We start from the raw sequence: 24,577 nt of genomic DNA, 5'->3' as shown, positions 1-24,577 counted from the left end.
AAGGCTCATGCTGCAACATCCAGTTCCTGTGGCATCAGTGTCACTGGGACACACAGGGCACGTCTTCCTGCCACCCCCAATCTACTCTGCTGCAGGCTCCCTCAGCAGGGCTCCTCCCCACGCAGGCCAGAAAGAGGGAAGCCGGTGGTGCACATCCCCGTTTCCGCAGCCTATCGGGAAGGAGTCAGGCGGGCAGGGAGGCAGCGTGGAAGCTGGGAAGGGAGGCCAGCCTTAGTTTTAAGGTTTGGTGAATTTAGACAGAAATCCCGAGCTTTCACACTGCACTCACAGCAGGGTGATACCGGGGTTGGGAAATTGGGGTTCCTGGGGGGCAGGCCTGAGTAGCCCAGTCTTGATGCTCCGAGCCAGAGAGCGGAGCAGGGACTGTGAGCAGGTTGTGCTCTGGCCTTCGCAGGACAGCACTTGAGGCCCACAGCAATGGCTAAGCTGGGGCCCTGGGGCTCCAGGGGGCACACCCTCCCCAGGGTCAGCTAAGAAGGATTTGGAGTCAAGCCTCTGCCCCTGGGCTTCTTACTTTGCCACCTCTCTCCTGCACCTAGGCTGGGGATTTGCTCTATTTATTCTGAGGGCGTGTTTACAATTCCAGGGCCCTGAGCCCCTCACCTGTCGGGGGGCTCCCTCATTTCCCTCACACACTCTCTCCTCCCTCCCTCCCGCCCTTGCTGCTGGTGTGAGCAATTTAACCCTGGCATGTCGTTCCTGTCAGAGCCCTGGCTTGGGGGGAAAAGCTGGAAGTTTTTGTCCACAATAGGGCCACCTTCTTCACCTTCACGCAGCATCAGCATTCAGAGGCTGCGCGACCCACTTTTCCCGGAATTTGCTCTTCTTGTTCCTGTCTTCCGGTGCTGAGTGACGTAAGGCCTCTGTCCCCTGCTTCCCTTGGCTGGCCACACAGGAGCGCTAGCTCCACGGCAAGGCTGCCATTTTGTTCCTTCCACTTCTCCCTTCCCGTCACTCTCTCCCCCATCCTGAGGAATTCCGAACCAGGCCAGAGCAGCACACTGTCGCCTCTGCCTCGTGCTGCTCCAGTCGAGAGCCCACTGTATTTCCTTACAGACTGAGCAGCTCCACATTGAGTATCTCTGAGAAACTCTTACTCAGTTGATTACAACATTGCTAAGCTTTTGGCAGAACACATGTTTACCCATTTAATTATCATTATTAAGTTTTTCTCCCACTCAGATTTTTGGCTTCACATATTATATCATTTTTGGCTGAGTGTACATGTGTGGGGAGTGATCCATAGAAGGGCAAAAAATATACAGTTTACTCATGTCGACTATCACGCTGTGTACTTGAACTTTAATTTTTCTCCCCAAGGACAAATATCTAAGAGCTGTCCGTGGCACTAAGCAAGTATTCCTTTCTTTAAACAAATTTTCTTTTGTTTTCAGAAAAAGTCCCTTCTGTGGGTCCTGCTCTCAGCTGTCTTACTAAGGCCTCAATCACTTCCTGCTTGGATTAAAGATAGTTTGTGTTTCACGACTGGTCTAAGATGATGTTGTTTGAATGAATATCCGAGGCGCCAAACAGACACCAGAAAGATTGATTCTAGGCTCTGGAAAGTGAAATATTAGTCATCTACTTTGCTCACTTGTGAAACATGCAGGAGGATTAAAATTCAAATTACTTGTCCGGATTTCCAAAGTTCTCGTCATCCCAGTTACTCCCATCATTCAAATCCAGAATCGACTTCACCTGTCACATACGCCTTCCTTTCTTTGGTGGGTGACCATTTCCAAGCCACTGGCCAGGGAGGACAACAGAGGAACTAGGATGACTCCTCCGTGAGAACCCAGGTCCGTCCATGTCCCCACTCAGCTCGAGGGCTCATCTGCCCATAAGCCCAGCTATCCCCAGGGGAGAATCCTGGATCCTGGAGCTGTTTCCAAGGACACACTGACCTCTGGGGTGCCCTGGCTGGGAAGGACCCCTACATTTGACTGCTATAACTGCCTGTCCCCTAACATGCCCCATCTCTCTTTTGCCCAGCACCGTTCCCCATCGGGGCTCCAGCTCTAAGTCTGCTCACTAGGATGTATGCAACAGGCACCGGTCCGTGAACGTCTCACACATGAATATGCAAAGGGCCACATTCCTGCCCTGTCTGGGCTCATGTGTGCAGCTGACACATCTCCCCATGACTGGGATCTGATGGGCTCGACCATCTCTTTGCCCTCCAGCAAGTGACCCTGAGGGAGCAACCTTCTGCTACAGGGACCTGCTTCCCTTCCGGCGTTGACCTTGCTGTGGCAGAGAAGGCTACGAGCACACCAAAAATGTGCGCTTGCCTCCCAAATGTGGGGTGGTCCCTGAGAGACAGCCCCACCAGGGACCACGTTCCCCCGTCACTTGCCTCCAGGCAGGCCAAGTGACTGGTTCCTGCCATTGGAATGTAAGCAGACCAGATGTGCTGAGTGTCACTCCTGAGGCAGTGTGACTTGCCCATGGTCTTCTCTCCATGCACCAGCCGGGGAAAAAGCAAATCCAGGGGCCTGGGGGATGGCAGAGATACAAGACAGAAAGATCCAGTTCCCTGACATACATATGGAAGAAAGTTGCCTGTTGACCAAGAACACCTGCCTTGAACAGTTGTCACATGAGTGGGACAAAAGGCCTATCATACTAAGCCACTGAAATGTGGGGGGTCATTTGTTACAGCAGCTGGTATTACCCTCATCCTCCAACGGCCATCTCTGGCCCCCTCCCCTCGGGAGCTGCCTGGCTCCTGGCAGAGGACCCCCTGGGTGTGGCCACCCATCCTGAGGCTGCCCCCCACCAAGGGGCAAATTTCCCCACAACCGTTGAGACCAGCACCCTGAGGGCCAGCAGTAACAGCAGTTTGGACCCTCTGAATCTTTTGTCGAGATGACTTCTGTCCCTTCAGGGGGTGTCCCAGGGGTACTGCCCAGGCTGCTGTGAGGAGAACGAGGGCTCCCTCCTCAAGAGGGAACAAGATGGGACTATTCCAGGGTGAGTTCTCCAGGTTCAATTCTACATCATGCCTCCACAAGCAGCCTAGCCTGCTAAGCAGGAGAATGTTTCTCCGCAGGATAACTGGGAGGCTTTCAAAGGACAACACACCTGATGCAGCTGGCACACGGGGGAGTTCAGGAAACATCCCTTCCTTCCGAGCAGGAAACTCAGTCACAAAACTGTCTGGCTGAAAGTCACCTAGAGAAGCAAAGAGGGAAACCCCCTAGAACCCCTAGGCGGCCAAGCCAGCCAGGGCACGGTGGCTCTGGCAGTGCCCTCCAGCATTCCTGGGAAGTGAGACATCTGGGCCAGCGGTCTCCAGCCGCACGCCAGGCCCATCATGACCGGAACCTGGGAAAAGGGCCACAGGTGGCATGCAGAGTACCCTGTGAGACCCCCTCCTGCCACAACTAGGTGGCAGGAAGGAAGCCACTCCCAGAGCTTTTTAAAACAGCCCTCGTGTGTGTGGCCACCTCCCTCCCATCTTGGATGCAGAATCAGGGCTTGGTCTTCGGATACAGCCCAGGGCTGCACTGTGGCCAGCCCGGGGCTCCTCTCCCGCCAGCTGCCTGACAAGGGGGATACGTGGTTCTTTTCATGGAGTGGGGCCAGCTCTCCCGTCCTCCAGGCTGGCCTCACCCTCCGCATCTCTTTCAGCACCTGGGGACCGACTGGGGTGTCCTAGGAAGTGCATCCCATGTCCCGCCCGGCGGATGAGCCTATGTGTCATCATCGTTTCCATGAGGCTCTGGGCTTTGTTAAATGCTTCCACGAGCATACAGTGCCTTACCCCCAACTCACTTCTGCAGAAGGTCAGCTCTTAACAAAACAGAGCCAAGAAACCAAAGCCCACTGGCTGTCTCTGGGACCCTGAAGAACAATTCAGAACCTCCCATTTCAAATGGAATTGGATACTGAAGGATTTTGTTGGTCCTCTACCCTCCCCTAAGGCCTGATAGCTTCTGAATGTCAGCCAAGAGAAGCTCCCTTTGGGGAGTGCAGATGCAAAGCAAAGTGCCATTTCCTTATCTGCAGGGCTCCTTGGAGAGCTCAGGATGGCCACCACCCCTCCCTTCTCAGGGGGACCCAGGAGTAAGGGCAAGATAAAGAAGTTGCCTCCATCCTTGCCCTAAAGAAGTGCTTTGTTGAAGGAGCTCTTTCCTCTGTGACCAGGACCTGAGAGCCCTCCAAGGCCAGCTTCCAGAATGAAAATGGAGATGCCAACCTCAGAGGGCAGGGGCAAAACATCTCCTCCCTGGAACAATGAACCCAGATCCTCTTCCAGACCATTATAGCAAAATTGTGAGTATTTTTGGAGTCTGGATAGAGGAAAGCCTTCCCTTCTTCTCTGCAGATGGAGCCACTGTCACTAGCACCCCAGCACCTCTAAAAAGGCCCACACCCCAGCCAGGCCTCCAAAATTAAAGGAGCAGGTCCTATTTTCAGCAAGGGGGAAGGGAGAGAAAACATGCATAGCCAGCAGCTCTGCATGGCAGGGGTAAGGACAAAAACAGCCATCAGGAATAGAACCAGGAGACCTGCTCCCCCAGGGACCCTTACCAGCTTTGAGCCCCATGGGTAAAGACTCAACCACAGCAGGGTCCACAGGAAACCCACCCCTGCCTGCCCAGATGGCCCCCAAGAGACTTAGACGTTTAGCGAAGACTGTTAGAATCCATGATAAAAGATCCTGCAAAGAAATGAGATTTGGAGTTTGTGGCTACTGTAATACATGGGCTGGAAATACTAGTTACCTCTAAAATTATTATAACCCTAACCCTTCATTAAAATATCCTTTCATGCCTGATGACAACATGCTAGCAAGTGTTTGAAGCATTCTTGATGTGTCGATGCTACAAAACCACCAGACTTTAGAGTTTTTTCGACAGAGGCAAAATTCTCAGGTAGTTCAACAACATCAATGAACGGCTTCAATACCAAACACCAATGAAACAGGAAAGCCTCATTTTGGGGAGTTTGGGCCTTGAGTGAGCAGATCCATTGCTGGGGATCTCCCAAGGCTCCCTCACACGCAGCAGTAACCAAGTCAGCCCTTGAAGGCAGTGGGGAAGACTCAAGGCCTCCAATCAGGGGTAGGGTCTGCACCCCAAACAACTCTCTGTGTCTCTATATTGCAAGGTTTGGCCATGGGCCTCAAGTTTCTCAATTTGCAAAGGACACAGAGAGGACATTCTGAAAGGACATGCCATGAGGTTTGTGAAAAGGCTGGGACGGGGGTCCCCATGGGCACACATGTTGTCGGAGTCATGGCAGATAGAGGGAAAGTGGGGAGCAATCCTTAGTGCCCATGACACCCTCCTCACCCCACCTCCTGGCCAGTCTCTTCTTCTCTCTCCCCTACTCTGATCATGGCGCACGAGGGCTTCTAGATAATGGATTGTGTCGTTAGGAGTTGCCTTTGCAACACTATCATCATCATCTCTTCACCAAATGTCCCAACACAATGGTCATAATGTTCATCCACTTTCTTAAAAAGTTTGTGTTCAGCACCAGGTGCTAGATGAACAAGACACACAGGGTTCCATGTTGCTGAAGCTCATGGTCTTGCAGGAAGTAGAATCCCATCAGCAGGTGACACAGGGAATGCAAAGACTCCCCACTTAGTCTGGGGGTGGTCAGAGGAGGCTTCCTGGAGGATGAGGTATCTCAGCTGAGACCTGAGGGATGCCCAGGATTTAACTAGCAGAAGAGAGAGTCTGAAAACCCAGGCCGCAGAAGCAGCCAGCATAGAGACAGTGAGGTGAGAGGGAATGCCCCGCTTGGGGATGTGGCCAGCATGCCCAGGAGAGGTGAGCAGGGCCCACGGGCCAACAAGAACTGTTAATTTCACCCCATGGGCAGCGCCGGAACACAGGGCAAGTCAGCTACCATATGGTATAAATTCTAAGATGCCATCGATTTTAAGCCACAACCTGTTTCAGAAATGTTAAATGTAAAAAACCGTAAATATTAGAATATGAGAGATGGAAGGCCAGCCCTTTGAATGAAGGAAAAAGAACACTGGTTCACAGTAACCCACACAGCAGAGGTGTGAGATGGTCCCACTCGGGGAACGCGGGCTGAGGGGTCGGGAGAGGAGGTTGCACACGACACCACTTTGCTGGGAACAATTGTGTGCCCCTTTGTTCCATACTCTGAACAACTTTGTCCAGTCCAAACAGATAAAAGTAAACCTCAAGCCCTAACTTAAGGAGAAAGAAGAAAGTGAAAAAAAGGAAACCCTCGTACACTGTTGGTGGGAATGTAAATTAGAACAGCCATTATAAAATACTGTATGGAGGCTCCTCAAAAAACTAAACACAGAATTGCCAGATGATCCAGCTGTCCCACTTCTGGGTATTTACCCAAAAGATGTGAAATCAGTGTGACAAAGAGATATCTGCATGCCCATGTTCATCGCAGCGCTAATCACAACAGCCAAGATACGGAATCAACCTAAATGTCCCTCAGCAGATGAATGGATGAAGAAAAGGTGGTGCATATGCACAGTGGAATACTATTCAGCTTTTAAAAGAAGGAAATTCTGTCATTTGAGACAACATGGATAGAATGAGAGGACATTATGCTAAGTGAAATAAGCCAGGCACAGAAGGGCAAATACTGCATGTTCTCACCCGTATGTGGAATCCAAAACAAGCAGGGAATAGATTGGCGGTTCCCAGAGCCTGGGGGCGGAGGGAGTGGGGAGAGATGGTCAAAGCGTACAGGGCCTCAATTAGCAGGAGAAATAAGCTTTTTTTCTTTTGGGATATATTGCACATCGTGGTGAATATGGTAAACAGTAATGTACGTTTCAAAATCGCTCAGAGAATAAACTCCAAATGTTCTGACCACAACATATGATAAGTATTTGAGGTGATTCGTATGTTAATTAGCTTGATTGAATTTTTCCACATTGTCATAACATCACTTTATACCCCATAAATACATACAACTGTAATTTGCCAATTTACAACTAAGCCAATAAAAATAAAAAATAAAAGTCCGGCAAAGGGTTCCCTAAGTGGGCTGTGAAGATGAAAAGGACAACCTGTATTCTTTCTGAGGGGGCACATTTGGGTCGATCACATGCCGTTTTTCCCGATTTGCATTCAGCCCGCTTTTTAATGTTTCTAAAATCACAATGCCTCTTACAATTGATGTGTATATTTCAGGTGGTGGCATTTTTCCCTTCTGAGAAGCTGTTATTAAATTGACTGTGTTTCTTACGATCATTGCACAGTCTAGACTCTAGAGCCTTAGACTCTAGAATATTCGGCAATCCACGTGCCCATCAGATCACACTGTAACGTTTGTGACTCATTAAAGACAAACAGAAAAACCAAACGAGGCACTTGTGCTTTTTCTTTGGTAAATACTGCTGTCTCCTACTAGTCTCCCCTTTTTGCAGATATGCACAAATAACCACCAATAAACAAATTCCAAGCTCTATTGGGTAATCCTTCTTAAAAAGGGAAAAAATTGAGGTATCTTGGATGATTACAGGAATTAGAGTCACAAGTATTTTAGGGAGTGCTTTTTATCTCCATTAGTAATAGAATGGACTTTGCTGGGGAGAAATGACCTTAGCAAAGCAGCGGCTGGGCATGTTGCCTGGCTGCAGTTTGCTTAGCCTGCTGCCCGTCATCAGACAGTGCCTATTGACACACACGGTCTTAGTCATCTTCCCAGGAGCCCTGTGCCCACTGTCTGGATGTGGAAACTGAGTCTCAGGGAGGTGAGCAGTCGGGACCTGCACACAGGTGCATCTAATTCCACACACCCACAGAGACTCCCAGGGAGGGGCATGGTGCCCAGGGTGCTTTAACCCAAGATACAAATCAGCTTTCCTTCAAGTTCTTCCCAGTAGAAACCAATGTGTGGAATTTACCTCCCTGCTACACAGCATTTCTCTGTTCAAGGGGAGTCTCTGGGTGGAGGTAAGCTCAGGAAATTTGTTTCTTTCCACCTCTGCCCTCACTCTGTGCTGGCAATGGCCCCTTGAACAACAGAACAGGTGGCAGGGCTCATCACTTTCTGGTGACTTCCAGGTATTAAAATAGTAGTTCAGGCTGAAACATCAGCCTCCTACCCTGCTCACCTGGCAGCTCTCAGGAAAGCCCCGAAGGGAGCGTGATTTCCAATGTGGAAAATGCAGGCATTTCATTTGCAGGTGTGAGCCTTAGTGCCAGGGCCCAGCCCGGGGCTCTGGGGAAGGCCCCTGAGTATCTTCTGTATTAACGAGGTTGGGGCTAGTAGCCCGAGTAGAGCTGGCCGCTCTCAGGCGACAACGTGTACATCTCAACTCTCCCCATCTCTTCTCCTCTCCCTGGAGGGACTCACACACATGCCTGTTACTGCCAGCACCACACCCCTACTCTGAAAGGTGAGCTCTTACCCTTCTGGTCTAAATCAAGTGGTCTAAATCTGTTGCCTATGCCAAGCAGGCCACAGACAGGTAAGGCCCAATGTGGTGGCTGCGATGGGATGAACTGTGTCCCCCAAGAGTCAGGTGTTGAAGTTCTAACCCCCAGTCGCTCAGAAGGCAACCTTATTCGGACATAGAGTCTTTGCAGACTGAACCAAGTTAGGATGAGACCATCAGGGTGGGCCCTAATCCAATGGGACTGGTGTCCTTAGGAGAAGGAGAGTCGTGGACACAGAGAGACTCATACGGGAAGATGCCATGTGATCAGGAAGGCACAGACCAGAATGACTCTTCAACAAGCCAAGGAATGTCAACAATTGCCGGGAAACCACCAGGGGTAAGGGAGAGGCCTGGAGCACATCCTTCCTCATGGCCTCGGAAGGAACCAGCCCTGCCAACACCTCAATCTGAACTCCCCAGCCCCCAGAACTGTGAGACAATGAATCGCTGTTGTTTAAGCCACAGGTGACCAAACATCCTGGATTCTCCAGGAAGGTTATAATTCTAAATCTCAGTCCTCAGAAGCTGTCAAAATGTTCCAGAAATTCACATTTCAGTTTAAAAATATCCTTTCCTGAACTGCCTCCCAAACCCCTAAACAGCATAAAAACCCATTGAGACCATAGGTCTTGATTTAGGGTTCGGAAAATAGTCACCAAATGTGTAGATCCATTTGCAAAAGCCGACCTCATTCAGGGCTCACTTTCCCATCAGGGAAGCCAGCAGGTTTTCTCCTGCCCTCCAGACTCAGGGGACGGGAGTCAGGACTGGGCCCACGTGGGGAGGCCAAGCAAATCCCTGTCTTGCCAAGAGATTCAGGTGCATCATCTCGTGCAGAAGGCCTGGAGCCCTGCAAGAGTGAGCCAGGCGACGTTCCTGCTCTGGGAGCCCAGTTCTTCCATTAGTGCCGAGCGCGGCCTGGGAGGACAGCACTATTGGAAGTTCACGTGCTGGCCTGAGCTTGAACACATCTCAACCTTGCTGGTTGTTATCGTGTCACAGTAACTAGTTTTTCTTAGGGGGTAGGGATGGGTGGGAGGATTTCTCAAAAACATTGAAATGTTGCCTCTTACTCACTGTGAAGTTTTTCAGGCCAGAAGACCATGGTGGTGTTTGTTGGTTGGTGTTGCCCGATCTAGGTTTGGAAGCCGGGCTCTCCTACAGTCTACCTGCCCCTTCACCCGACTGGCTGACAGGGAACCAAAGACCCCCGGCAACGTGTGCAATGCCAGAGAGTCAACCAGAAGCCTCAGCGGCCCTGGTTTCAGTGCCAGGGCGGGCTTCCAGCAAAACCAAACCCACAGGTGCTAGTGCTCTGAAACACATCACCTGGGCTCTGGGTGGGCGGTTTAAAGATGCCACAGTAAAGGCAGCCACAGGATCAGGTAGATTAAATGCAGTGCTGCTATCTGTCTGCAAAGGAGCCTCGGAGAATGTCTAGGCAGACAGACATACGCTTCTGTTCCATCTCCACCACCTCCTTGCCATGTGGCTTTGGGCCACATTTAGCTTCTCTGTGCCTCAGTTTCCTCATCTTTACCCTAAGGTTATATTGTGCCTACCTCAGACAGTCACTGCGCAGGGGTAAATGAAATAGGGCATATACAGTGAGCACACACGAACACAGGTGTGCCCCCGTGCCCAGCATTGCTAAGGGACTTCCGTAATCACAGCTTTTCGGCCACCAGAGCAGGCAAGGCCCTGCGAATCGTCTAGTCCTGGTGAGGAGATGACCGCTGGGGCGGGGGCCACGCTGCGGGCTTTGAGCTGGGGCAAGGCAGAGTCCCTGCCCCGCGGGGGCTTCGTGCCTCATGCAGAGCCAGGACTCCACACACCCTCACGCTCACCACTGCTCTTTTTCAGACCCCAGGAACCCACACTGTCAGGAAGGATGATTTTCTTTAGTACAAGAGCCTCAAGCTTCTTATTACAGGAAGGAAACAATTTTAACACGGCATCTGGACATGGCCACTAGACTGGGCGGGAACACAGAGACATAATGATCCTCAGTCCTCCGCTTTCCCACCCGCATTTCTGTGAGGGGTTTTGGGGTGTGTGTGTGTGTGTGTGTGTGTGCGTGTTTAAACACAAACAAGTCTGAGTCACAGAATTTAAAATCTAACGAAGGGAATTTTCAAGTGAGTCTTGTCAGCTCCAACTTCGTGGGACCAACCAACTCGGACTATCTATTTACGTTATTATTCGGTTGTTGGCCTGAGAGATGAAATATGGGATTAGAAAGGGGTTGAAGAACAAAAAACCCACCCTGGTGTAAAGAAAGGAAGAACGTAACCCTCCATCCAAACAAACACAAACAGGCCCTGTCGCCTCACTTCAACTGAAGTAAACATGTGGAGTAGAAACATGCGATTGAATAAAGCGTGTGCATCACCAAACGCTATCTATCTTGTCCCTGGAAGAGAAGCAAGCACTTCCCAGCCTCTGCTAAGGGGCCAGATGTTTTCCTCATTAGGGCTTTCCTGGGGTAGAAATAATTCTTGCCTGTTTAATGTTCTAATAGATTAGTAATCATTCTGCAAGGCCTGGGAGCTGTCTCCGTTCAATTGCCTTTGGAGATGAAACTCTAAAACTGTATTCTACACAGTATCATCTTTGAAACATACTTGCCAAAAGATGTTTACCTTGGGCGCAGCCTGCTGCCAAACTAACTTCCAGTTTACAGGAAATACTGAAAGTAGAGGAACAAGCTAAATGGCACCAAGAATAAACAATCACAGAAATCTAGAATATGGGACATTCTTCAAGTCAACACTTCTCTGGACTCTTTTGTCAATCTCATGAGATATTTTAAAAAGGCAGGATGTAGGAGGGGGCACAGATGTCAATGGGAGTTTTGTCATCATTCTAGTTCTTGGGTGGTGTGGAGGCCTCATGTGTGTAACGTCTTATTAATAAATGAATATTAATAAAATGGAAGAGGGCCATGCATGAACCAATGACAATAGCTCAAAAATCTAGTAAAATAAAATACTGCCCAGTTCCTATACCTGCTTAGGTGGATGATGAGAAAATGTCCTCATGTCAGTCTTCAGTCCTCTGGATGCTGAAGTAAAACAACTACACTCATTATGGGATGTTTCAGTTTATCCACTTACTCATTTCACAGATATTTACTGAGGGTTTGCCATAGTTCAGGCATATAATATGGAGAGATAGATGAAGATGGATGAGACATAAAGCTACAGCACATATGTCATGTACACTGAGGGTCTGCTGTAGGCCAGGCACAGAGACATACAGACATACATCCGTCAGATGCTATGAAGAAGTACACAAAGCGTGTTAAGGGTCTTGGGGAACAGGGAGTCCACCTTTTGGCCAAGGGGCCAGGGGTGAGCTCTCTAGGGTGGTGCCCTTTGGTCTGAGCCCAGCATGAGCGAGCCACCACATGACCAAGGAAGGAGTACTTTTGGTGGAAGGACAGGAAGTGCACAGAAAGGCTGCAGAGCAGGGGACTGAGGGGTTCAGAGCCCCTCCAGTGAAAAGCTATGGGCCAGAGAGGGTTGGAAGCTACGGGAAACACTTCAGATTTGGTGTGTTGGAAGCAATCAGTGGGTTTTGAGTGAGGAAGTGACATATTTGATTTGTGTTTTTAAAGGTTAAAGCTTAACGATTCCCTTGAAAAAGTGAACTGGAACATTATCATGTCCACAAAGACAGGGGTGATGTTCAAAACACTGAGCAACTTGCAAGACAAGGGGTCTGGCCAGTCAGAGCTGACGCTGGTCCTCACATAAGATTCAGGTGCCAGAGAGCCAGCGCTGCTGGGGCAGGGGCCAGTCCTGGGACTGCTGAATGTGGGTGAGGTCTCTGAGGTCCTGGAGGGCTGCAGAAGTGGGGGAAAGGGGCATTAGAGGGCTTGGGGAGCTCCTGTTTGCCCATCTGTATGGAAGTGGTCAATATTTTAACAGAATGGGTAACACACACCTATATAATATATAATGATAAAATGAATGTAAGTAAGACTAAACCATGTCTCCTTTTAATCGTCTAAAGTAGTTAGGATTGAGCTACAAGTTTAAGGAAACCCAATCAAGGTCATCAATGAGCAGTTCTACTTCTTCCCCAGCTGCCGTATACATGGGAAATTCAGCAATCATCCATCCATCCATCTGTCCATCCATCTGTCTGTCCATCCAGCTATGCATAGAATCCACAGTTTTTGAGCTGCTGGCGAGTGCTAGATACTACTTTAGTGCAGAAGAAGTGTCAGAAAACAAAACAGGCAATGGCATGGATCTCATGGAGTTTATATTTTATTATAGATGGATAATAAACAAATACACATCAAGCAAAATTCAGCCTGAGAAAATAAAATTCCTTGATGGCATAGTGGTTGGGAAATGGGTTGGATACTTTAGATTACAGAAAGAAATCAGCAAGAAAAAGACAATGTAAAAGAACCTGTTCCTGCTGTATCTCCAATCCCTAGAGAAGCAACTGGTATCTGGAAGGTGCTTAATATATATTGGCTGGAAGAAAAATTGAATGTGGAATATTATTTAGCCATCAACATGAATTACGTATATCTGCACATGAAAGGATCTCTGTGAAAAGAAACAAGTAAGCTGCAGGGAAATCAGTTTTGTAAAAGTAAATGCACATACAGTTAGATGTACGGAGAAAGAGCTGGAAGAATCCACACGACAGGGTTAACACTGGGAGGGAAGAGGAGGAGCTTTCCACTTTGTACTAATGTATTTGTTCACTGATTACATTTAAGGGTCTATGCTCATTTTGAAATAAAAAAAGACTTTTCAAAAGATATACTCAATGATTATATGCATTAGGAGGGCTGACTTGGAAATGGAGCAGGAATACTGCTGAATAATTTCATCCAATCACGAAACCTACACAAGACAAAGTCACTTTACAGGTGATGATTCTTCAAACGTTCAGGCAAAGCCAGCTCACTCACGTGCAATGCCATCAGCCAAGCTCCCAGATGCTCCCAGAGTTCTCTCTTTGTGTCCATGGAAATACTCACCCAGAGTAGGTTACAGTTTCTAATGCACATGTGTTATCTCAGAAACAAAGGGCAGAAGGGATAAAAACAGAAAATAAAGAAAGTATTGCAAGTTTCATCCTGTTGGTACCACTGAAACAACTTGCCGGGATCTACTGCTGGTTAAATAATCCAGATCTGTACCAGGGAGGCAGAGTAGAGACACTAACTTGATGAACTCTCCAGGTGAATCCTGCTAGCTACCCGTTTATCAAAACAAAGGGAAAAGATGAGGCTGTCCTTTTGGTTTCTCACCCTAGAAAGACCTGCTTCTTGTTGGGAATATTAAAAACCTGGAAACAAAGGCATCCTGTAGAGATTTTTGTGAAAGTATTAGAAAACTAACAAGGCAAGCCCCCCTTAAATCCTCGTGGGCAGTGTTGGTCCAGGGGGCCCACCATGGACAGCTGCACACAAAACATCGGTGGGTGGGATGCGGGCAGGAGAGCGTCCTGGGGTGAGGGCTCCCTGCCCCCAGAGGCTGAGCCGGCAAATCAGGTGACTCAAACTCCTAAAAGACCCTGTAATTTTCAGTTAACTAAATGGGGGGAAAATCAATATGTGAATCACCTTTCAAGTATTTAATTTAATTAGACAAGGAAAATGAGGCTTCTTTAAAATTCTTACTTGGTATTAACTTCTGTCACAAAGCAGCCTGGAGTAATTGGTAAAAGTGAAAAAGTGATTACCGAGGCTTAAGCTTATTTATCACAGCTGGTGCACTTTTACAAAGTGAGTTTTATGGTGCTAAACCCTCCACCAGAGCAGGACAGGCCCTGGAGCATGGATTCCAGTCTTTCATAAGCCACTTCTAATAAGCTGTGGTAATGGGGCGGGAGGGAGGGGGGGTCTGTTAACAGACAGACAGCGGACAGGGCTCGCTGCTTGATTGTGGCCCTGGGTGCCCGCTTTCTCGCCTTCTGGCCTCTGTGACGCTGGGATCCTGCAGCATGGCAGGTCACAGAGCACTTAACTTACTCCTCCAACCCTTGGCAAATGACTTGCCCAGGGTCACACTGCCGGTTACCAGCAAAGCCAGACTTTGACCCCAGGCCCTGTGATGCCCACGTCACTGATCTTTTCTGTCTTTAGCAACCTTTAATGAGAAAGAAAACGGAGCTGGATCTCGGGCGTTCTGCAGAAGCCATTTATCTGTCATTCTTCGTTAGTCTTGCTGTTTTTCTACTGCACTAATAATTTCTGTTTATCTTCCTTTTTCTCCAAGGGTGTAAACATTTGAAAGGACTTCCATTTTTCTTCCAGGACTGACTGGCGTAAACTGGAGGTAGGGAGAAAGTAATCTCTCCACGTCAGCCTGACTGGTGAAATTTAGGAGTCTGTTTCTTTAACTAAAACAGAATACAACTTTCAAATAAGGAACTGATATTTGCAATGTGCCAAGCTCTGTGTTGAAATTCGAAAACAGGATAAAACAGACCTAGCCCACAAAAAACTCACAATTAAGTGGGTGAGCACACAATTTTTCTTTTTCATTTTGGGGGAAAATATTAAAATGAAGATTCAGAGAATAAGAGTACAACAGATGTATTCATTTCCAAAACATGTAAATTTCATCAGCTTCACTTTGCCGCTCCCAACCCCAGACAAATAAAATCGATAATATAGCAGGCCAGGAATGATTTGTGATTCTGAACCAGTAGTCCAGGGATTCGGCTGCATTTCCCCTTAGAAAAATATTTAATTAGGTAAATGAGGAGATACACGGGTTGGAGAATATGACAGTTGAAATCTTTCTAAGATTTCAGAGACCCTACATATTTTATTAGGCACCTTTGCCTGATGAAAGATTTCTGATCCTTCCTCCTTCACAATCTGGGCAGGCTGTGTTGTTGTCAGGAGGGGGCCGGACAGGCCAGCCAGCAGCCATCTGCCCAGAGGCCCACCTGGCCAGGCTTTGGGGCCAGGGGTAGGCTGCAGCCGGGCCGGCTTGTGTGTAGTAGCCTATTGTACATGCAGGAGAACTTTTGGACATCCCCTTTCCTTCACAGTTGTCTGTTTTTCTACTTTCAAATGGGAACCTATCAAACCCATCAAATTGTATACATTAAATATGTGCAATGTTTTGTATGACAATTACAGCTCAATAAAGCTGCTAACAACAACAAAAAAGGAACCAAGTCTTTGTTCTAGCAGCCAGATTCATTCCATGCAGAGGTTAGTCTGTGTAGCTGGTTCTTCCAGTGGCTCCCACACCAGCAGTAGCATCAGCACCTGTTGTGAGGCTATGCTCACCTTCTACCTGACTTGACTATTTTTCTTAAACCAGCATAGCTCCCAGGAAGCCCAGGCTGCATGGAGCGGCTAGGAAAGGATTCATAGGTGCTGTGGTTCCTTTTGACTGCTCTGGCGGGGCTCAGGCTGCGGCTGGCTGGAGCTGGCAAGGTCTTTTCTAGTTGCTATCAGCACTCGGGGCAGCACTACCCATGCTTTTATCTCAGGGACACCCTGTTGGCAGCCTGCGTCACGGGCAGTGCCAAGGCGCATGCTGGCTGAGGCAGCTAGAGTCATTGTCTCTCCCACCCTGCAGCAGGCTAGGGCTGTCATCATTAATGTTCGGCACACATTATTATTTACGAGCCACTAAGCTAGGCTGAAGAACAATAACAGCAGGATAACAGAACTACAGGCTACTGGTTTTGTCTGTGCCCAACTGAAATTAAGTAGTTGCAAAAGATAATTGGAGACATAAAGGCCTAGACGTAGAGTCAGCTTGTAATACGGCAGAAGAGATTTGTAGTCTTTGATAACATTAACACAGACAGAATTAGTCAAGGCTGACCTATAAAACAAGGAGACTCATTTTTACATGTGGTTTCTGAGAATCACTGCAACACTTTTATTCACAACTCATGGACAAATAGGTAGGTAGTTTTGGTAACATCTCACAGTGATTATTAGATTTCCTTTTTCCTCTTTTTTTTTTAAATCTTTCTTTTTTGCCATGTAAGAGTCCAAATACTCTAATGCCGTGGTTCTAAGCGTGGTTCCCAGATCTGCAGCATCCACATCGCTTGAGCACTTGTTAGAAATGCAGATTCCGAGGCCCCACCCCAGGCCTATGCTTCAGTGGGGGGTCTGTGACCCAAGCTATTTTAACAAGCACTCCAAGGGTTTCTGATACTCCCTTGTACTAATATATACAGCACGGTACCATAATTCCACACTCCAGGGATCGTGTACATTTTGAAGTTGGAAAGTAGAAGTCCTTGGCCATGCATAGCCCCAGCCCTGATCTCAGCCACTCCACCAACCCTGCTTCCCTCCTCCTGTCCATCCTCTGGGCTCTCATACAGGTTCTTTCTCCATGCTGCCACTATCCTGGTCCTTCAGCGCAGGATGCTTGAACGAGCAAGCACTCCTCAATGGGTTTGTTTCTAAACTCTCCCAAGATCTGTGAACATGTTCAGTAAAGAACACAAGGGTGGAGTCTGTAAATGTCACATGAGGAACTAAACAGGGGTTGTGTTTGTGTCAGGAGGACCCAGGGACTCCTCTGAAGCTCTTTCAGTGTATGGTTTCCAGGGGATACACTCTGACCTAAGAAATCTCTCAACATACATATCATGCAAAGATGAGCTTCCACTAAGCACACATTTCATTATTGCCCATTAGAACAGAAGGTGATTAAAGCACTTTTTAATTAAAAAAATTATTAAATGGAGTAGGAAGTAATGGTATCAGTTAATCTCAGGGTAGGGGTTTTTTTTGAACCCCCTAATAACTTCCTAAACATCAAGCATTTCCATGAAGCTAGCCAGTTAATTATAGGCTTCATGAGTAAGTGTTTCTACAGAATTCTCAAAGGAATCATCAGGATCCTTGTATAATATAGGGTTTAGATGTTCCACGCCGGAGCCTATGTACTAGCTCTTTTATCTTAACGCACAAAGGTGTCCAGAAGAGGATACAAGGAGGAATGAAACACCTTGGGGAGCCAGCCTGGCTCAGGAATGAGGAAGACAACTGGAGGCTGTGAACTCAGGTGCAGGCATCCCCACCCAGCTTGGCCATGGGCCACTGCAGGGGCTGGTGTTGGTCATGCAGTGGCCCTCCGGGGGGTCCTGACAAACAGGAACATCACGAGACACTCAACATTGCTGTTGCTTCCCCTCACAGCTCCGGGCGTCTTCCTTCACAGCTCTGCCTGCAGAGGAAGCCAGGCTGAGTGCCACAGCCCCTGGCCTGCAAGAAGTCGGGGCAAAGGAGAGCACAGTGCACTGGCGGCAATGACGACCCCAGTGCCTGGCCCAGCACCACCAGCAGCCGGGACGCCCGTGCAAGCCTCCCAGCCTCTCTAGTCTCGGTGTCCTCCTCTCTCCGCTAAACAGTGGCACCAGATTCCCTGCTGTCCCACTACAGAAAGCTTACAAAGTCTCTCTGCTCCCTAGGACCTTTGTATTTAGGACAGGACCCACGTGGAGTGAAGTGAGGGGGAGAAAGTGGGGAATAATGGAGCAGCCTCTGAATCCCACCCAGCCCGAGGCAGGGCCCAGTGGGGATGCCGGGGCCCAGAAGGCAGGAAGTGGGGGGCCACTGTGTGGCACACTCATGTCACCTGACTCAGGCACAGGTCCCAGAGGGGAGTAGACAGATGCTCGGGAATTATCACAGGGTCACTCAATGTGCTGCATCTTAACACTATTGGGACCACACAACCCTTTGACACTATGGCAATTGTCACAGATCCTCTTCCCGGGACAGGCCATGTGTGTACACACTTGGAGGGGGTTTCACAGCCCTGCATTCCAAACCCTGAGGAACACAAGTACACACAAAGAGCTAGACAGTGGGACACCTGTCATAATGCAAGTCTGGGAACGCAGGGAACGTGAGTAACAGCAGCTCAGAAGCTTGAGGAAGCTGCCCTGGGGAGAAGGCAGTGAAGGGGGTGGCATAGGGAGGGGAGGAAGACTCCCCTTCTGCCTCTTCATCTGTGGAAATGACCAGATCCCTACCTTGTGGGGTGGTGGTGAGAACAAACGTAAAGTAGGTTAACAGCAGGCACTCGAACAAACCAAACGCTGGTTCCCTTCTGGTTCTCTTACCTGGTACCAGGCTACAAGCAGGGTCCTGCCCGTTTCCTCACTCACTGAACACCTCTTGGCCACGCAGCGTGGTTCTTGTTGTTGGGCCACAAGCTTGTGGCCAGATCCCTGCCTCCCAGAGGCTTCAGACATGGCAGGTGGAGGCAGAAAAGCAAACCAGTTTCCCCTTTAGGAAGAGGAACTGCAGGGCAATCCTGCCCACTAGGGCTTCCCAAGGATGCGGACAGGGATCCCTCGGAGAAGCTGGCCCGAGATGCAGCCCTCACTGCTGTCCTGGGACCGGCAGTGTCCAGCAGGACAGGAAACCCCTCCCCTGCTCTCCCCGGCCCCTAAACTAGCAGACAACTCCTGTGCCTGGGCACCAGCCTTTCCAGCACCCTCTCTCCCCCACCCCTTCCTAGACCTGAGGAGCTCAGGTGACTCTGACTGCTGTCAGTCCCTAAACGCTGAAGCCCTCCTCACTCTGCACACTCGCAGCCGGCTGCTCTGCACAGGGGCCCGGGCCCCGCCTGACCTCCCTGGACAGGGCAGAGCCAGAGCTTCCTCCTCACTTCTTTTATCTGGACCTCATCCCTGTTCAGCTCAGGCTTTATTTTAACACTAATGTACACACACACACCTCTTGGGGTGGGTGGTAACACTCATCTTGTCATTTATACCTTACAGAGCACATGTGTCCTAGGAACAGATTTAATAGGAATCAGGAACAGGCTGTACGAAGAAGTTGCTGCTGTCTAGATCCACGGTAGGGCCGGGTGGCAGAACTCTCCTGGCCGTGAGGATTCTCCTGCTGTCAGCTCCGTCTCCGCACTAGGCTCCAGGTACACCATGGAGTCTGTCACTGAACCTTGGCTGTGTGTCCTGCTCCATCCCTCAGGGCCAGCTCCACCCCATAAGAAGGATGTGGCAGGGGATGTTCATCCCTGTTCCACTGTCATTGCCCCAGCAGGGAGGCCCCTAACCCAGGACATCTCATGCTCTGAAACACCTGCCCGGGCTGGGGCTGGGAGGCTGGGAGGTGGTGGTGGTGACTTCCAAGTCTACCCCGTATTGGGATTGACAGGAAGTTGAAAGAGAAATGACTGCCCGCTGACGCGTCCACTGTGATTTTAACCACAGGACCTCAAGATGTTCTACAGACAGTAAATTCGAGCCAACAGCACCTTCTGGGATACAGCATCACTGCATTAGTCCCAAAGGTTGATAAATTGGGGTAAACTCTAACGACGGGACATCCTCTGTCAGCAGCTACACTCGGCCCACCGCATGGGACCCGGCAGTCTTATTTTTACTTGCCAATGACATAAAGGTCTCACAAACGGATACATTGGTTTTATCAGCTTCTCACATAAACTGCAGAAACCTCCAGATAAGCAAATGTCAACTGTAAAGAGTATGTAACAATCTAAAAGTTGCTATCTCATACAAGGATATTTATTTCGATTCAACTTTATTTCTAAGACAAAATATCCAAGTTCTTCTCCCTACTGCTCCCCAAGTCTCTTTAACTTTCAGTGGGAGTATATGTTATAAATCTGAGGGATCATAAAGAATGATGACAGGATAGTGGGATATCATTTTTAGCTGCCTGTAATGAAAGCTAAAAGAAAAAAAAAAGTCAAGTATGCACCCCCCTCGCCTCTGTGCAGGCTCATATATTCAGTTATTTAGCACAACTTGTACACACAGTGCAAAAAAATAGTGTGGCCAGAAGTAATTCTTCCTGCCACACTCCCAAGGCTGGCAAAGGACACGGAGTTCTTAAGGGAGCTCCCAGAACCCAAGTTGTTTCCTTTCAGTCAAGATTATGCAAAAGGCATGGTAGGAGGCGAAAGACTGAACTCTCAGAACACGTTTTGTAGGAAATTACAGGCATTTTATGGATGTGTGGGCTTTAAATCCAGGATGTATACATTTGAAAACCCAAGCCTTGCCAACTCTTGCCAAACGTATCTCATTCTATTATCGCTTTCTTTACAGTGGGGGGATTTCCGTTCCATGGAAGATAATTGATGCCAGCGAGAGCGGAGCCACGCTAATCCAGGGATGGTGAGGACCGGCTAAGAGGGTATGGAGGCCTGGCGTCTACACCCCACACTACCAGGAAATAAGCACACAGCCTTAGCTGGTAAATCACTTCACTTCTCCAGTGCTTGGCTTTCCCACCTGTACAAGGAAGGGTTTGGACTAGATTAATTCATTTGAAAAGGTCTGCTGGGATCCCCACTATGTGCAAGGCACTGTGCCAGGCAGGCACCACGGAGGGCAGAAAGGGTTCAAGAAAATAAGGACAAACTCTGCCAGTGCCTCCCTACTACATAAATACGATACCACCCGTGCAGCATATGGAAAACTGGAAAAAGAGCACATGAGGTGGTGATGGGGCGAGGGCTCCACCCAGTCCAAAGCCAGCAGCCCTGAGAGTGGAGGGCTCTGTCCAAGCACAGCTGCAGCCCATGGAGACAGTCCACCAAATGGGGCTCCCTGTGTGGAGCGCTGAGCTAGACGTGCACAGAGCATACCCTGCCTCCTTCAGAGGCTCAAGGCGCTGCGGGAGCTCAGCGGGGTGACTCCTGACTGATACAACTCCCTGCAAGCTGAATCCAGTGTTTTCTCTTGAAGGTTGCCATCACAGTGCCTACACGAGAGTAGACCAATTAGGGTCACTGTGCAGTGACTGATGGCAGGGAGGGCACAGAGAAGGAGGCAGAAGGAAGAAGGAAGGAACAGCAAAAGGCAATACTGGCAGGAGACAGGAGGACCATACTTACCTAAGATTTAGAGCTGGGAACCAGTTGGCCCTAGTTTCTTTGGAGCCTTGAAGGAACAAAGTTACAGGCTAGGGACCAACAGCCACATGTAGCTAAACTCTGGAAAAATAAATTCTTTCGGCAAATATTATCAAGGGTCAAGCAAATGAGACCCAGGGTCTGTCCTCAGAAAGCTCCTTGCCCAGTGGACTCAGCAACTGACAATTCTTAAGAGCACCAGTTACAACTGGTGCAATTCGTTCTTCTCTGGTGCTACCCAAGATGGAAAATGTAACCCAAACTAATTTTAGTAGGCTTTCTTCCAAAATGATAGTAAGTTATATTCCTACCCAGGTAAGGGAGGGAAACAAGCAGTTTGGGAACTCTAAAATCGGCAGGCTAAGGCAACTTGACGAAGTCGAGTCTGTACCTTGTGCATAAGCATGTACTTCACTAAAGGGTTAAGTGACCAGAATTAACAGATGGAAAATCTAGAAACCCTCTAGAGAAATCTAAAATGGTCATGTACAGTAAGTCCATGCCCTAAAAGTGTTCTTTATTCTGGTAAAGAAAAAGAAAACTAAGCAGTGACCTAACCCAGAACTATCAGAGGAAGAAAAGCAACATTAGCGTAAGATCAAGCAGCAAGAAAAATATGACTCCCTTGGCCAGATAAAATAGGAAATCTCTGCAGCTGGAATACTTCTGTGTCAGTCACAAAGGGTCAGTCTACTCCTCACATAACCAAATTTCCCAACCTAAACTGAATTCCGTTGTCCAAATTCAGCCACCTCTGTTGATTCATAAAATACTGTTTCACAGAAAAGTGAATCATTGCATTACCTCTTAATGTAACATAAATTATATTTACATTAATTTAAAACAATTTCTTCATTAAAAGGAAACATAAAAAGGGTTCCAAGTGAGATTAAGATGCAGGAACAAACCAAGATTTAATTTAAAATATATTTATAATAACTACAAACAATTACATGATATTTTTAAAGGTCACATTTGCAACAGAAATTTGCTTTAATCTGATCTTTTACTTCTAATGGTTTATGGGTCTCCAGAATTAATCAATCACTTAGCTTGCAGATACACAATTGAAAGGCAGCACAAGGAACTCTGGGCACAGCTGAATGAATGAAACTGGAAAAGTACATCTAAACAGTGTAAGACACTCGCTCAGGACAAGAGACCAAGCACTTTACCAACAGGGCTAGGAGTGGAGGGTTTTATTCCCACAATAATGATCTCTTATAGACCATATACAAATCTCCTCAGTCTCTTCAAATGTCATTCAGAATATCAGCTGTCACTGAGGAATCATAGAGTTCTTCTAGAAGATGAAAAAATATCTATAAAATGCACTGTGGTCTTCAAGAAATGTATTATAAAACATGGAACACACTTACCAGTGGCACACAAGAAAAGTCATGAGATCCGGTAGTCCCTTATGCTGGCTGACCCTTTGTACCTTAGGAGTTGACATTAACTCCAGCCTGAATCTCAGTATCTGGAAGTGTACGTTTAAAACTTTTATTGGTATTTAGGCTAAAAATTCTAACATCAAAATCTGTAAAGTGTCACTCATCACCTCTTTCACTTAAGTGAACAGAGAGTTACATTAAGTTACATAATTACAGGCAGATGATACAAATCCATTTTCTTTCATCTTTGGTACCCAACTACATGGGATGTGGGAATATTTTATCAAGTAGATAATCTGTTTTATCAATAGCTAGTAAACCGTTTTTGTAAACTGTCTCTCAGCTGAGAAAACAATACACTACTTATATCATAATGGAAAAGGAATGACCTCAAGATTTCCAAGCAACACAGCTATTTTTCAAATCTGAACTCCCCTGCTGATCATTAGAAATAGTTTCAAATGTCCCATTCTTGGCCTTCACTCTGGACAAGTCTGCAATAATGTTATAATTCCAAAACATCCAATTTCTGCATGGGGTGCTAAACAGTCTGTCTTCTCTTTCTTTTAGCACACCATCATTCATATTAGTTTGAGGTCTCTCCTGAATCAAGCTGTGCTTATGTTTTATACAGGAAGTGTGAAATCAAAGTTATTTTGTTTCTATCTCCTGCAGGCTAATAAACTCCCTCAAATTCATTGCTTTAAATGCATTTACTGTTCTGTGTTTAGAAATGCTATGGTCTGAACCCTGTCCTCAGTCAAGGTATGGCCAGCATGAGACAGGTGGTGAATATAGCCCAAGAAGGCTCAGTGCTAGGCCAACACACACCACACTGTGATAGTCTTTTGTTGATCAAAAAAATCAAAGTAGGGTGACTTCTGCTTATCTGATGACATCAGTATCACATTCTTATACAATTCCCAGTGATCCAAAATGCTGATAAATGAAGGACAGATTTTTATTTCTTTTGACCAAATAACAGAAAATATTAGAAAGTTAAGGCAGGCTAGAAATAAAACACAATTCCAATAGGTTTCAAACCAGATTTAAGTTTTTTTTTTTTTTTAATTCAAATTGACCCAAAGCAAAACTTACATTACAAAGGAAGAACAAAACACATTATGATATAACACACTAGGAGTTACATGAAAGCTGAATTTGTGGGCAAATGGCCTTATCCCAATCACATTCTGGGCTAATGAGCAATTCTGCAGGAAAGTTAGAATCTCAATTTCGTATGGTCCACTCTGGTAATCAAACTACATTCTTGTCTCTTAGGGTGTGCATCTGACAAATCATGCTCGACTCCCTCATGCTCCAGATGTGTACTCTTGCTACTGCCAGAACACTGAAATCTCTAGTGGAAATGCTGTTCCAAGCCATGACTGATAATGAATTAAAAAACAAAACAGTCAAGTCCTCCAAACTAACAAGCATGGATTATTCTGTAGTAAATAGTTTAGAAATATGGGAATTAAATAATCTAAAAACACTCTTACTCTGCTGTATATTTATAAACACAAATATTTACAAAAAACAAAACCTTGTTTTCAAAAGATGAGGTTTGCAGTTCATTAATGAGCATAATCTTTTATGAGCTGGTTTCTTTGGTTTACTTGCCAAATATATTTTTATAAAGGTCTAGTAATAGGCTTAAATAATAAATTTCAAAGGAAACATAGAAGAATCAGTGACAAATTTGACAGTATGCTAAACATTTTAGTCAAGATTCTGGAAAAACCAAACAGTTGATTTTCTGAAAATGCCTGTTCTCTCATTATGTGACCACAGAATGCTTCTCTGCCAATCAATGCAAATGCAGACCTGCATGTTCGTCACTGTATTCCACCAGTTACCAACTTAGAGACATTTTA

The sequence above is a fragment of the Lemur catta genome, chromosome 9, assembly GCF_020740605.2.
Source record: "Lemur catta isolate mLemCat1 chromosome 9, mLemCat1.pri, whole genome shotgun sequence".
NCBI classification, from domain to species: domain Eukaryota; kingdom Metazoa; phylum Chordata; class Mammalia; order Primates; family Lemuridae; genus Lemur; species Lemur catta.
Note: the sequence above shows the minus strand (reverse complement) of the source record.